General features: G+C 38.4%; 1 long non-coding RNA gene across 1 annotated transcript in view; it reads left to right on the top strand.

Moving 5' to 3' along the window:
- The window catches only part of LOC116665833, a 275,746-nt gene that overhangs the window by 143,700 nt on the left and 116,441 nt on the right, over positions 1-15,605 (top strand). Inside the window, exon 3 of the long non-coding RNA XR_004322555.1 lies at positions 2,244-2,370. This is a non-coding gene — a long non-coding RNA (uncharacterized LOC116665833). The remainder of the gene's footprint in view (positions 1-2,243; positions 2,371-15,605) is intronic.

Here is a 15,605-nt window from a genome sequence, read left to right as displayed (position 1 = left end):
AGACACCAACAGCATCATTATTTTCTCACCTGTATCCTGTATTTGTCCAGTGAAGCAACTAAGTCCAAAAACTAGAAAGTTCTGGGATTTTAAATAAATGGCCTCATTTACAGCTTAATGTGGTTTAACAGGCTTAAGTTTCTGTTTTTTCCCTTGCTTCTCCATTCTGAAGTTAAAAATAAAAAGCATACAATGTCAGTAATGTGAATGTCAGATCTGTATTTCTTATTATGCCAATATTGTTCCAAGAACTTAGTTTCTAGATAATATGAGTATAGAAATCTATAAAAATTATTCATTAAAAAAATCCAGTTTTAGAACAGTATGGAGTCTATGATCCAACTTTTGCTTAAAAATATATTTATGTGTTAATGTATATATGGGTGCATCTCTGTATATTCAAATAAAATTCCTTATGGAATTATACACTTCTCAGTAATGCCCTTTGTGAAAACAGGTAAAGATAATAAGGGAAGAACATTGACTTGTTTATATACTCCCATATTAACTGAATTTTTCAATGGTAATTTAAGACTTTTGTAATCTATCATGATAAAGTTTGCTTTCACGATTTTATATGATCCTGTCAAAAACAGGACAAGAAGATCCAAAATTTGGGACATAAATACAACTAAATGCATTTCATTGATTTAAATCTGTCATTAATTTTATCTAGTTAAAATATAGGTGAAAGAAGGAAACAAACAAGCTCTGTATACAGAGCACTAGAGCAATAATGGGTAACCCAACGGGGATTTCTCCTTACTCAAGAGACAAAGAGTAGAAATAGTGTAGGTGATTGTGAAGGTGTGTTGACAAACATGGAGTCAGAGGGTGTAGAGGTGCTGCGTTCCTCATTGCAAACAATACAAAGAAAAAGTGGGATGAAGACGGCAGAAAGGAGGAGGGGAAGAATAGAAGAAAGCAGGTGGAGGAGGAAGAGGGAAAAATTAGGGAAGAATAAAATATAATCACATTTTTCCCAATCCCACATACAGATTATTTGAGAATAAAAAGGTAAATCGAAACCTCACTAGTCAATGTCTCAATTATTCAGTTAATGAACAAAATGACTACATGTGTTCTTAATTGATATTAGCAATCATGTGGAAACATTTATAAAATATGAAACCTGACTAGTATAATAGCATATAGCATTAGAGCGTTAGTGTTTTCAGTAATTTTAATTTCTTTTAAGGAAAATCTTTTAAGTACCAAGCAATGTACTGTAAGTTTGCCTGTTTTATTATTATGTGTCAATTTTTTTGCTAGCATTAAAGAAAGAAGAAAATTAGTAGAAGTTAAGTTTTTAAATGTTCAAAAGACACGGGTAAAACAAAGACTAGAGAATTAACCTATAAATACCGTAGTTTGCACATTCATTGAAGATAGGTAAATGATTCATTTTCTGGTTAAATTATCCATGGGGAGGGGGTCATGAATAAATTATCCATTAATATTCATAAAGTACATGTGTTTATACATTTTGAAAGGAGGTAAAAAGCAAAGTTTTTTTTTTGCTTTTTAGTAAGTATGGTTTGGAAAGAAAAATTTAAATTATTAGTAATGTTTATAATAAAAATTTATCTCTATATTTTTTTCAAAAACGATTGTGGGAAATGAATGAGGAGGTATAAGGCACCTAGAAATAAACAGAGGTGTGACACACTTTCCTTAATGAATAAATACTGTTACAGAATGGGGTGAACCTCTGTCTCAATACTGTTATTTTTTTCTTGTTTAAATTTCAGTTCTGATGAATCATGTGGGAACAAAGATAAAATTTGGAATTTTTTTTAAGGAGGGGAAAGGTGGACACAGGAATCAAAAGAGACCAGTAGAAAACACCATAGAAACAAAAGCACTGAAAAAGCTAAATTATAACTGAGTGATTAAAATCATTAACTTCCAGTGCAACCCAACACACGTAAAATCTATAGTTTTAAAATTCAGACTATAAATCTACAACCCACATAAAGTAATGGTTAATTAAAAGGAAAAAAAATATCCTACAGAAATAATAGTTTCTACCATACGGTAAAATGGCTTTCTGTTAGGTAATTGAGCTATAGGAGAAAGACAGAGGTTTAATTCTGAATAAGGGACAGTTAAATGAAAATTACAATGCAAGCCTAGTTACAAAATTGTATTAAATCTTGCTCCTTGTGAGTTTATCTTCAGAAATATTTTAATTGAGTAATATAATTGGTATTTTAATAACATGTTTTCTCTTTTTGTCTTAGAAGAAGAAGAAAAGCAGAGAAAGGAGATAATGAAGAAACAGACATTGTTCAGTCATTTTTTCTATCAGCTTTTACTGGAAGGAGAACTGCTTTGATGTGACTCATCACAAGATACCAACAGAATCAGGTAGGAATTACCTTCGATTGGAGCACCATAGAATAATCAGTCTTTAGGCCATTCTAGTGTAAATTTAGTTTTTCATAAAAATTCCATAAATGTGTGTGTGTATGCATACGTTTATATGGATGAGAAACAGAACATTGTATTAACTATCACTTATTAAGAGAATGCCCAGAAGGTTTGTGCAACAGAGATAACAGATGTTTTATATAAAAGAATGTATGATGAAGAACAGACATGTGACAAATTCAGTAGTAATCAAATGTGTAAAATGATTAGATAATAAGATGCTAGTTTAATATATAGTCAAATTCAGACGTTGTTCTTTCATTTTTTAACGTCATGTGCTAGAAACAAATGGCTGGAGGGGATGGGCGGTCATTTTCAAAACCCTTGAATAAGCCTCTTTGGAGAGGTGGTTTTGAAGCTGAGACCTAGGACACAAGAATAAACTGGGCCTGCAGAGATCCAGGAAAAGAGATTGAGGAAAAAAGACCCTGGGGAATGAGCCTCTTTGATTTGATAGGTGTATTCAGGGTGCAGAAACCAAGGGAGACAGGGCTGAGGTGAGGTTGGAAGGGGGAAGTGAAGGGGGCCCAAGCCCTGCAGGCTGAGGTAGGAAGTTTGTGTTTTAATCCAGGTGAAAGGAAAATGATTGGAGAGTTTTAAGTGACTTTTTGACGTAGCTGTTCATATTATTTGTCCTAATTAAACACTAGTTCCTGGATGCCTGAGACTCCAGTATCAATAACCCAGGCTATCTGACTCAAATCATAGATATTTAATATTATCCGGAGTGCAGAGAAGGCACAGGAAATTATGCAGGAAGAGGCGTTCGGGGTAGACTGAAGAGGAAGGATAGTGGGAGTCACTTATGATCCAACAGAATCAGGAAAGAAAGATACTAAGATGGATTAAAAATCAGAGTGAGACATACGGGTCATGGCTTCACCAGCTTCTCTGCCATCCCAGTCAGAGGTGTGGAATTCAATGAGGGCAAAGCCAAGTCAGAAAGGCTTTTGCCCACTTCTATTTGGAACTCTGAAAAGGGAACCTTGCGGCGTGTGTTTGTAGCAACATGGGTCAGCTGTGGCACTGAAAAAAAATGAAGAGAGGGTGACAGTAAGCAGAGAGGGGACCTGAGAGACTATTCAGCACTTCCCTTGTTCCGTGGGGCATGGACGAAGTGCCCACACTCCCCACAGAGAAGTTGGAAGAAGGTGGCTGAGCCCAGAGCTAGGACACCTGCCTGTGGGTGGCTTTGCTGGCAAGAGGCAAGTGCAGAAGCCAGTGTGTAACTCGCCTAATCAGGCACCAGATGGGTGGTGGTTTTGAAACTAGGAGGAGAGGACAATGAAGCTCTCGAGTGTCCAAGAGAACAAGTTACTAACTTACATTGCACCTCAGAACATAGGGCAGTAAACCCAGGGAGGGACCAGCCATTATACAGCCAAGACCTGGGAGGATCCAGAAGCCCGGAGGTCACCCCAGGAGCCACAGGTCTTCCCTCCACTTCTGCAAGGACAGGAAGCCCCCTTGTGCCCCCGCCCCACATTCCCATTTGCCATCTTGAGACTTGCGGCTGGCAGTCTGTAAAGTAAAGCACTTTCCTGAAACAACATTTAAGCCAGAGTCTGAGATGCTATGAATTAGCCAGTTAAAATCTCCACTGTGAACTCCGTCCATATTTGGCAGGGTCATGGCTTGTGAGGAAGATTAGATTTGTCAGAGACAATAAGAGCCTTCAATTACTTTGTACATTGGCGCTGTCCCGAGTGTAAATGTGTAGCACTACCACACCACTCTGATTTAATAATTACTCCATTTATTTCAGTTCATTGACTGTCTACGTGTAATTAGTATACATTTTCAAATACAAGTTTATTAAGATTTGTGTACTGCTATTAGGGAAGTTCTGTGAAATGTATTCTGAACTGAGTAGGAAATCTCATGTTCTGTGGCCGACACTGTCACTGCCACCAGCTGGTTCTGTAACCTGGGGCAAGGCATTTAACTTCTCTGGGCATTAATTTTCTCTGAAAAATGAGGAGACTGGACTAAATCATGGCGAAGGTCAATTTTGATTTCTGATGTCTGTCGTGTGAGTGCTAAAATGAGGCCTGCTGAGATGATGGTGAGTAGATTTGCATTAATCAAGAAACAATGATAATAAGTGTAGAACCATTTAGTGAATCCAGGCCATGTGCCTGGCATCAAGGAAGTCATTTTATATAGGTTATTTCTAATCATCTAAATAAACCCATGAGGAAATCGAAGTTCAGAGAGGCTGCGATCTGTTCCATGCTACACAGCTGGAAGGTAGCGGGGCTAGACTTACGACCTGTGTTTTCTCTGAATGTTTGAATTCGATATTATAGTGCTCATTAGTCATCCCTTTATATTGTTTGATTTGAAGATTCCACCCTCCAAGTGTTGTTAAAATCCCATCCTTCTAGCTCCTTGTGTTATGAAGCTATTTTTTCAGCATCAAGGCAAGGCAAACTCTCCTCTAAATTCCTGAAGAACCCAATGCTATCATTTATGTAGGACTTATTTTCCAGACTTATATATTTTTTAACTCTCCTGTAAACATCTCCTGTGTATGTGCAACCAAACTGGACATGCTCTGAAGGAGTGCCTAGAACCTGTGCCAAGGAATGCTCAAGAGGTGTGTGGCATCACCAGGGCTGGAATTCAGAGTGAGCTGGCCGAGGTGCAGCGTCTCAGGAGCCACTTTCTCCCGGGGTCATGTGCAGGGTCACCTCACCCCAGTCCTAGCCCTGGGCAGCACAAAGCAGCTGGTGGATAGGTAGCTCACTGGGATCAGATGAAGTTCAGCAAGATTAGTTCTCTGCAGTGATACCTATGGAAGTTTGTGCGGTGAGACACCATGTGATGCCTGGAGCATCAAAGCGTTACTGAGTCCAGCCTCGTTCTGCTTGCTGTATGACAGGCTAGTACATCTGGAGCAGAGGTGTTGGGGCAAGGAATGAGGACTTTATTCAGTAAACCAGCAGACCAAGAAGATGGGGGACTAATATCCCAGAGAAGCATCTTACCCAAGTCAGAATTCAGGCCCCTTTTATACTAAGAAGGGGGACGGGGTGTGGTTGGTTGTTGCAAACTTCTTGATGTTCGGATCCTTTGTTCTTCCAGCAGTCCACGTAGGTCAGGTCATGATGTTCCTGTAAACCTCCAACAAGACAAATGTTACTTGCTGTTCTGCAACATTTTAGCTCTCTATAAATGAAAAGCGCTATACTCTTAAATGTCAGAGCCTTGAGAATGGGCTACCACTGTCCATTTCAGGCTCTAGGCAACATGCTTTCACGAAAGATGCCAAACCAGCATGACTAAGCACAGGAAACAGCACAGGGTTAGAGCTAAAGGAACAGATTTAATATGGAGTCAGATTTGTTCTTCCCTATTACAAAACTGGTGGAAACAAAACTGGTGTCCAGAAATGATAAACCAGGAAGGCAGGCCTTCCCTGGTAGCGTATAGTGAAATAATGGATTACTAGAGGAGCTGAAACCAAGGTAACTGAGCAGATGTCTTTCCATGCAATCATTTCTTGGAGCTAAGCCGTGGTGATGCAGTGCTATAAAAGAAAGGTTTCTGAAGTTCCTGCGAGTGGTTTCAGGCTTTTGCCCGGTGTGTTAGTTTCTAGCACTGCCATGACAAAATCCTACAGACTAGGTGGCTTAAATGACAGAAATATATTTTCTCACAGTTCTGGAGATAAAAAATCCAAGATCAAGGTGTCAGCATGTTTGGTTTCTTCTGAGGCCTCTCTGCTTGGCAGAGATGGCTGACTTTCACCTTGTCCTCACATAGTCTTTTCTCCGTAAGCATGCACGCCTGGTGTCCCATTGTGTGTACAAATTTCTGCTTCTTATGAGGGCGTTAGGCAGATTGGATTAGGGCCCATTCTAATGACCTCATTTTAACTTAATTGCTTTTTTTCCATCCAGTTTTATTGAGATATTATTGATACATAGCACTGTCTAAGTTTCAGGTGTATAGCATAATGATTTGACTTCAAGTTTGGTGAGTATTCATCATCTCATATAGATAAAGAATTAAAGAAATAGACAAAATACATTTTTCCTTGTGATAAAAACTCTTAGGATTTACTTTCTCAACAATTTTCATATATAATGTACAGCAATGTTAATTATATTTATTATGTTGTATATTGCATCCCAGTACTTATTTTTATCTTATAACTGGAAGTTTTTACCTTTTGACTGCCTTCATCCAACTCCCCCTCCCCCCACTCCCTAACCCCCACCTCTGATATCCACAAACTTGATCTCTTTTTCTATGAGTTTGGTTTTTTTTGTTTATTTTTGAAGTATAATTGACCTACAACACTGTGTTATTTCCTGGTGCACAACATAGTGATTCCATATTTCTATACATTTCAAAATGATCACCATGTTAGATCTAGTTACCGTCTGTCGCCATATAAATATATTACATAATCATTGATTCTATTCCCTGCACTATACATTTCATACTTGTGACTCTTATTTTTTAACTGAAAGTTTATACTTCTTGTCTTCTTCACCTATTTCTCTCTTCCACCCATTCCCCTGACCAACAACACAGATTGAATCAGAGTCCATTGTAATGGCCTCATTTTAATTTAATCACTTTTAAAGGCCCTATCTCTAAATGAAGTCATACTGTGAGGTACTGGGGTTAGAGTTTCAACATAAGAATTTGTAGGGGAGACACAATTTAGCCCATAATGCTATGGATTTATTAAGAATTGTAAGCTTTCGCATGGGCAGATATCCCTGTCATGGCTACCAGAATGTCATACGCATTAACAGAGGGTAAGTACAGTTGACCCTTGAACAATTCAGGGGTTGGGGTGCCAACCCCTGTGCAGTTGAGGATCTGCATTTAACTTTGTGGGCGACCCTCTGTATCTGTAGTTCTATATCTACAGATTCAGCCAAACTCTGATCTTGAAATACTATGATAGTTGTTGAAAAAATATCTGTATGTTAGTGTTACTGAACCAGATTTGGATCTGCTCTCTCATGCACAGCAAAGCCAATCTCCTGACTCTGGGCTGTGATGTAGGAAAGAATGGTGTTTATTGCAAGGCCAAACAAGGAGTACTGGAAGCTAATGCTCGAAAGAACTGAACTCCCCCAATGGACTTCAGGGAAGGGTTTTTAAAAACAAAGTGAGGGAAAGAGTTGCAGGGTGTGTGATCAGCTTGTGCATAATCTCTAGTTGGTTGATGGTAAGGTAACAGGTGATGTCACAGGGGTTAAACTCGTCAGTCCTCAGGTCCCATCCAGTCTAGGGGTTACCTGTTCATAGTCATCATGCAGTTAGCCTTTTCCATCTGGTTGGGGTTTCAGTATCTATACAAGTCAGACCCTATTATCTATGTCCTTCTGGGAGGGACCAAAGATTCTGTGACTCTACTATGTGACTGATCTGTTGTTTAAAATGTTACCCATTCTTCTGGCCCAACTGCTATATTTTGTTACTCTATGTTCACATTCTTCCAATCATTAACTCTTGAGCCAGCCTTTTGACTCAGGGGAGGCCTGAGAAACTAAAGCTTTTCTAAGATCAAAATATAGGTAGAGGACATGGGGTAGGGGATCTGTCCTGGCAAGGCCCCAACAGGTCCTACTCAGCTACATTAGTGGACCTTCACAGTTCAAATTCATGTTATTCAAAGATCAACTGTATTTCGTTTACTTCTTTATCTTTCAAAATTCAATTCCAACATCAGAATCAATATGATTTATTGAAGGAATGAATTGAAGTTTACTATCTTGGTCACCAACACACTATCTGAAGAGTAAAACTTGAGGGCTAGTTAGAGATGTAGCGGAGATGCAAATTAATAGATCACCCACTCTTTATTATTTAAAAGTTAATATTTTAGTTAAATAATGGAGCCTAAGCAATGTTACAATCTAAGTAGATCATTCTCATATAGCAAGATCTCTCTCTAGTAAATATCTGGAATCGAGTATTTTTTCACACTTCTTTTTCTATTAGCTTTAATGAGATCTAACTCATATTCCCAGATATGAACTTGATGTTTATTACCCTTAATCCTATATTCACACTAAACTATCTTTGGACTGGCTTTCTAGTTTCAGATTATCTTGAAGTAAAAATACCATATTCAGTTCAACTGTTGAAAAAGTATTTATTAAACTATTATGCTGATAATGGATAGGCTTTATTGTATTTGAATTTATTTACTGTATTTTCAGTGCTGTACAGCTCCTCATCGGCCAAAAGATTCAGGACCTTTCCCCTTGTCTCCTCTGGGCTTAAGTCATCTGTTTTGTCTTTATCACATAGCCATAAAAGGAAAAGGAAAACTAATTGTGTAGGTTTCTTCTTTTACGCGTTATAGTATACCACCAACGCTCCTATCAAAATTCTGTCTAATCCGGTGACTATTTTCCTCTTGACTCTTTAAAAATAAAATAGTCCATCACTCATCAAAAATCATTGACTTGTTTTAACTTGAAATTTAAATTGAATTGTTTACCCTTAGCAACATGCCAACAGCAACTGAGCTCACAGAACTTAAGCAAAGGTCCTCAAAACATCTGTTTTTGGAAAAGTCTATTTTTGTTTATTACATGTATTTTATGTTCTTTTATACTTAAAAGATTTGAGGCAGATTTTAAATTAGGAGGTGAAGCAGTATATTCTTTATACAGAATAGAATTTCTTACTGAGTTTTCAGAAGATTAACTTAAAATAGCGTTTAGCAAATGGAGCTTGTGTCAAGTTTAAAAGACCACGAAAGACAAAAACTCATGGATTAGAATAATTATTCCAGTCATTCATTTTACACATGAAGAAACTGAAGCCAAGAGAGTACAGACAAAATTGTATGCAGAGGAATGATCTTGAAAGGGCTTTTAATTTTAGGTTCAGAAATTGTTTGAGAATTGTTCCTGGTACTGTTGAGGAACAAAGAAGTGTGCTTGCAGATAAACATACATGCATCAAAATTACTTAGTTCATTACGGGGAGTGCCTCAGTACTGTGGGAGGTTTTAAAGCCAATGGGAGATTGAGTTTTGTGTATTGGAAGAAGAGAGTCGGTTGAGAAATGGCATAGAGAAAGTTCAGTATGACTTAATTGTATAGTTTGTGACAGTGCTGGCTGACAAAATGGACTGCGGTGGGAGAAGTGGGGTCAAGGACACCTGTGAGAAGATGACTGCATTTGATCCATCTGTGACTTAACTGGGGTCTGGAGAAAGACTATAGAGATGAAAATATGGTGAAGAAAAACTCAACAGGAGTTGCATTGCATATTCACGTATTAAGTTCTAAGGATAGCCTTGTGACATTGAAATTAGTCTTGTCAAAATTTGAAAAATAGCAATAAATCATTAATAAATAAAGCAGGAAAAAGTTATCATTAAAGAGGACAAAGATTAAGGATGAAGGCATCCAAAATTGGGGATTTATTTTATTTTTTTTGTAGAATAAGTGAACTAAGCTCACATTCGTATTTCCTCAGGAATTGCTGCTAGCAAATTATTTTAAACATAATAAAAAATGGTAGCTTCTTTTTTTAACAATAAATTAATATGTATTTAAATTGGCCACGTAAAAAGATTTTAATTGCACCTCGCCTTTTGTACTGTCTGTATTTAGCAGTAATAGTCAGAGGGTCTATCCTTTAGACCTGAGAACCAGTCTACGTGACAGCACACATATGCAGTGATGAAGGCCAGGAGAAAAAATGCCTTTGCTTTCATACAACCTTTGTACTAAAGTCATTTTCCAACGTGGAAAACACTCCCTATTCTTTCTTCTCAGTGATGTTTACGGTGAGGAGGTGGTGGCGTATTGTTTCACAGTGTGCATTTGCACGTTGTTTGGATGCTAAGCATGCCACCCCGGAGGACCTGGAGCTGGTGGGAAAGCTCAGCATCACATCCTCTGAAGTGGGGAAACAGCTCTGATGTATTGCCCCTTTCCTCTTTTCCTTAGTTGCTCAGCCCCCTACCATGTTTTCCACCCTAGAAGTCTGAATGGCAATGCAAAGCAAAAACATCGTCAGGGCTAAGGAGAATTCTAACCTAAAACCGTCAGTATGCAGGCAGTCGTTAATTTACAGCACTTTGTGAAAAGCGAGTTATATCACACTTAAAAGCTGGGGAACTTCATGAAAAAGAACTAGCTGAACTAAGGTTGAGAAAATAACTTTTTAAAAGTGATTACTCCAAGCTTATGAGATTTGGCCATTTCCCTGAGTAAAAGATGTCCAAGATTTCTTACCACAACCCTTTTTTTAGTAGATGCTTTGGTTTGTGAAAATTGATGTTGAAATCCCAAGAATTATTTGATAATGGTCTGTGGTGGGTTGAATTACATTCCATAAAAAGGCTATGCTGAAGTCCTAACCCCTGGTACCTATGAGTGTACTTGGGAATAGGGTCTTGAAGACGTAATTAAGTGACGATAAGCTCATACTGGATTAAACTGGACCCTAAATCTGATGACTAGACTCTTAATAAATAAGGAGAGGAGATTTGGAGACACAGAGGCGCACACACACAGAGGGAAGGGAGCCACGTGAAGGCAGAGGTGGATACTGGAGTGATGCAGATACAATGCAAAAAATGCCAATGATTGTCAGCGGCCACCAGGAGCTAGGAAGACGCAAGGAAGAATTCTTCTCTAGAACCTTCAGAAAGAGCATGGCCCTGACAACACCTTGATTTTAGACTCTTGGCTTCCAGAACTGTGAGTGAGTACATTTGTGTTGTTATAAGCAACTCAGTTTGTGAAAAAATTTTCATAACATCCCTAGGAAACCAATATACACTCTGAACTATATTTTTCTCTAATTATAAATCATCCACTTATTGTTATAACATTTTTATTTTCTCATTGTTAAAAAAAAATCAGTTCCAGGGGGAGGGGGATAGGGTATAGCTCAGTGGTAGAGTGCATGCTTAGCATGCATGAGGTCCTTGGTTCAATCCCCGGTCCCTCCACTAAAAAGAATAAATAAACCTAATTATCTCCCCTCCCCCCCAAAAAAAAAATCAGTTTCCAATTTATGTTGAGAAAGACTTCTAGTAACCTTGGGAACTTCTGAACAGAATATGCAAATTTAAAGGGAAAGAAGCATTTCATCACCTTAATGAATCAATGTCAATTGGGTGAAGATGAATGTTCTCATTTCCATCTTTAATCTGGCCTTGGCTCCTCCTGCAGGCATCTCAGGAGAAAACTATATGGCCTGTTAACTTCCCATGAGTCTCAGAAGGAGTAACTGATGAGGGTGGTGGTGGTGGTGGTGGTGGTGATTACTAGAAACAGGATAATTCATCTCTTAACTCAGTTTAGTTTGGTAAGAATTTGTTAGCATTTACTGATACATTGTACACACACACATATGTATAAATAGGTAGAGTGTGCATAAACACATATATCTGCCTTTTGGATAAAAATGTTGTAGGTTTCCCTTTCCCTTTATTGTAGCTTGGATTCCCCAGGAAACAAAGCTTGAAGTAAAGGAGTATATGGGAGATTTTACCGGGGCATATGACATATACACACATATTTACTGGGGGAGCAAAGCGTGGAAGGAGGGAGTTTTGCTATAACTTTTTTTTAATCAAGTTGGACCTTTATTTGGGAAATTCTGGAGTTAATAATTTAATGATAAACTCCTCTACCTCCAAAATAGAGTCAATGGATATAGCCTTCCACCTCCTTGACTGAAATAACCCAGGCCCTCCCTAGAGGTCACCAGTTCTTTTGCAATCCACCAAGCAGAGGCAGCTTAATCTTTCACACTTAGTATGTTGTAGGACCCCAGTGAGATCAGAGAGTCTCTTTGCTTCCCCTGAAGCATTAAGTTACCATGTCTTAAATTTCTGACCCCTTCCTCTGATTCTCACAATCTTTCTATGCACTCCAACCACTGCCAACAATTATAATGACTTCAACATTCTCTGAAAGGATTTACCAAACAGGTGGACTCTCAGTTTTTGGATCTTCTTGTTTCCAGAGGCCTTCTTTACACTTGAGTTCAGCCATTGTCTGCAACCGTTAACCTTAACCTTTTATTTTACCAATACCTTCAACTACATTGTCCCTATATCTCATGAGTAGAGGCCTAAATCTAGGAGACCCCATGTCCAAGCTGCTTCCCAGAAAATGGGTTGTCCTCTTTGGCCGCAAAATGAAGAGGTCATGTGTCACAAAACTGAAGGCAGCCTGTAGCCGGTAGCCAGCGAGAAACTAAGGCTCACAGCCCACAAGTAAGTAAATCATGCCAGCAACCATGGGAGTGAACTTGGAAGCCAATCATTTCCCCAGCTGAGCCTTGAAATGACTGAAGCCCTAGCTAACACCTTGATTACCATCTTGTGAGAAGCCCAGAGCCACAGGTACCCAGCTGAATGTGTCTAGATTCCTGACCCATTGAAACTCTGAGATAATAAAAGTTATTTTTTAAGCCATTAAGCTTTGTTGCAACTTGTTATTCAGCACTAGATAACAAATATATCTCTGCCCCCCCCAAAATTAAAAAAAAAAAACCCAAAATTCATTCCATTGGAAATTGACATAAATGCTGAAAACCAGTGTTTTCTAATAAGGTAATTATTAAGTGGAAAGCAACAGTAGAGCCTCTAAGAAAATTGTCAGAATAAAAGAAAATAGATGAAGGGAGGAACAGATACCCTGGGTTACACCCCATGAATGCATCCAAATTTCTACCTTTCCCATAAAAGTGCTGTTGGTGCCATTACTATTTATGGTTGGCTCCTAAGGACTCAGTATTCTAGTCAAATAGTACATAATGAGTAGAATGACTCTAATGCATTTTTAAGCCCTTTTTCCAGCACATATGAGCAACTTAATAACACTTATTTCCTCCTCTTTCCAGCCTTCCCCCGCTCAGACAATTTTTGTAGTAACAGTTTTATCTTATCTGAGGATGGTTTTTCCCAAATTCTTCTTTGCACCCTTTCTTCCCCGTGTTGCATGTAAGGACTATGATAGTAATACTAAAGCAGTGACAATGACTGAAGGGTCCAATCATAAGTAGTTATGGGCCATTCAGGAGCAGGTCACTATCATTAACCTTTGTCGCTCCATGGTTAGACTCCATGGTTCCCGTGTGGACAGTGCAGACACTTTGATGTCTCTGTTCTAAATTTATCTTAAGATGGGCTTGCACTATGTTTTGAGGGCTTATATCTCAAAAATGTTATAGCTAAGCCAATTTAGACACCAGTGTACTGTTCCCATAGTTTAAGTATGGTACCAATTCAATCGGTGGCATAAAATTTTGGATTAGTGTAAGGATTAACAATATGGATGAGTTACTTAGTCTCTCATTGTCTCAGTTTATTGATCTGTCGGATGGGGATATAATCATCTCTACTTCATGGATGTTGTGAGGATTAAATGAGTTTAATATTCAAATTACTTAAAATAGCATCTGGCACATAGGGAATCCTAAATGTCAACTGTATAGGCCAAATATAAACCTTCCAAAAGTAGGGAAATCTCACTTCTGTAAAACAATCTCCAAAAAGTTTTCACATACTTTAATCTCACCCTACTGTGACAGAAAACGTTGAGGAAGAAATGACAGGGGGTATTGTCATGAAGAAACAAATGTCTAAAGAAATTAAATGATAAGCATCAAATCTCATAAATGTCAGGGCTAAGATTTGAATTTAAGTTTTTCTTCTGAAAATTTTTTTCTGTAGTTTCTTCGGTCTGCTTTAGAGAGGCAATAGGTGACAAAAAAAAAAAAAGAGATCGGTAGGTCAGTTGTATTGGATGAGGATTCAATGTTTGAGAGTTTTCTACCCTTTTTAGGCACATAGTCACGCTCAGTCTTTCTAGCACAGAACAAGGCGGGCGGTGTGGTGGGAATTTAGCAAAGATTTGAATGGAATATGTGTGAAAGGATAAAGTATTGCTGTTATGCATGGACACCCCTTTGGGCTGCCATCACCCAGTAGCTCATTGAGCTTGGGATGATGTTCTCCTGTGTTTGTTTGTTTGTTTTGTCAGTATCCGACAGTAACATAGTAATTTGTGGCCAGTGTTTAAGAGTGTTGGGATAATAATGCTCAGGACAGTACTTCTCAGTCTTTCTTGGGAGTGTCTTTGCTTCGTGTGTGTTTTAAGATTAAGAAAATGTCCAATCTCACCATTTGCTAGAGTGAAACAAAACCACTAAATAAAGCAGGATGTGCACCTCGTATTTTATGGTCATTGAATGATGTTTCTGGCTCTGACATAAGCCAGTACATTGTTTTTAGCTGTACAAAAATTCAATAACATGAAAAGGGCCACGCTCATGAAAGTGAGTAAACCGTCTATTAATCAGTCCATTCGGGGGGGTTAAATCTCTTTTTTTCTTCGCCTCACTCTCATTTAATGCATGGTTGGCAAGAGTCGTGGATGTCAGAAGAATGTAATGGAAAAAATATCCAAAAGCCTGTTTTTATGTCTAGATGTAGTGTCTTTTTATATTTTACTTTTTTAGTTTTATAGGAATTCACTGTCAGCAGAGAGCTATCAGGTCCTAGTGTTCAGCTGTAGCTCTGGCGAAAGCACCGCCTGTCTACTTCTGGCTTGTGAGAGTTTCTTTCCTTTGGGGTGGTGGCTGGTGCCAGAATGAGAGGAAATATCATGCCCTCCGAGAGGCAAGAGCAGCTGGCGCCATTGCCCTGGTGTTTATGGGATATTATAGGCATAAAGGCACATTTGGAATTGGTTGGGGAAAGAACTTAATGCTTCTTTCTTTTATCTTTATAATCCACTTTCCTAGCAAGGATTATCCTACCATTCATACTAAATTTAGCAAATGCAGATTAAAAAAAAGGGAAAAAAATGCTAGGCTGCCACAGGGTACTCTGAGAAGGCAATGTATGTGCTGGGTAGATAAACTGCCTTTTATCAAATGAAACAATAAAGACACAAAGAAACTTGCTCAAATTGGGTTTTTGTTTTTTGTTTTTTGTTTTTTTTTTTGAACAATGAAAGCCATTTTTGTAAGAATTAACCAGAGGGAGTTGTACATCTGGAAAGCGGTAAACACATAGTTTCTGTTTGGGAGAAAACTGGCATTATGGCCAAAAAAATTATACATCTGCGCTACAATCCAAATTTGTCAAGCCGGGGGTGTCATGGAGGGAATTTGCTACCAGAAATTTGCATTCAGTGGCATTTTTCACTATTTAT

The sequence above is a fragment of the Camelus ferus genome, chromosome 1, assembly GCF_009834535.1.
Source record: "Camelus ferus isolate YT-003-E chromosome 1, BCGSAC_Cfer_1.0, whole genome shotgun sequence".
Classification (NCBI taxonomy): domain Eukaryota; kingdom Metazoa; phylum Chordata; class Mammalia; order Artiodactyla; family Camelidae; genus Camelus; species Camelus ferus.
This window is presented reverse-complemented; position numbering and strand designations above follow the sequence as displayed.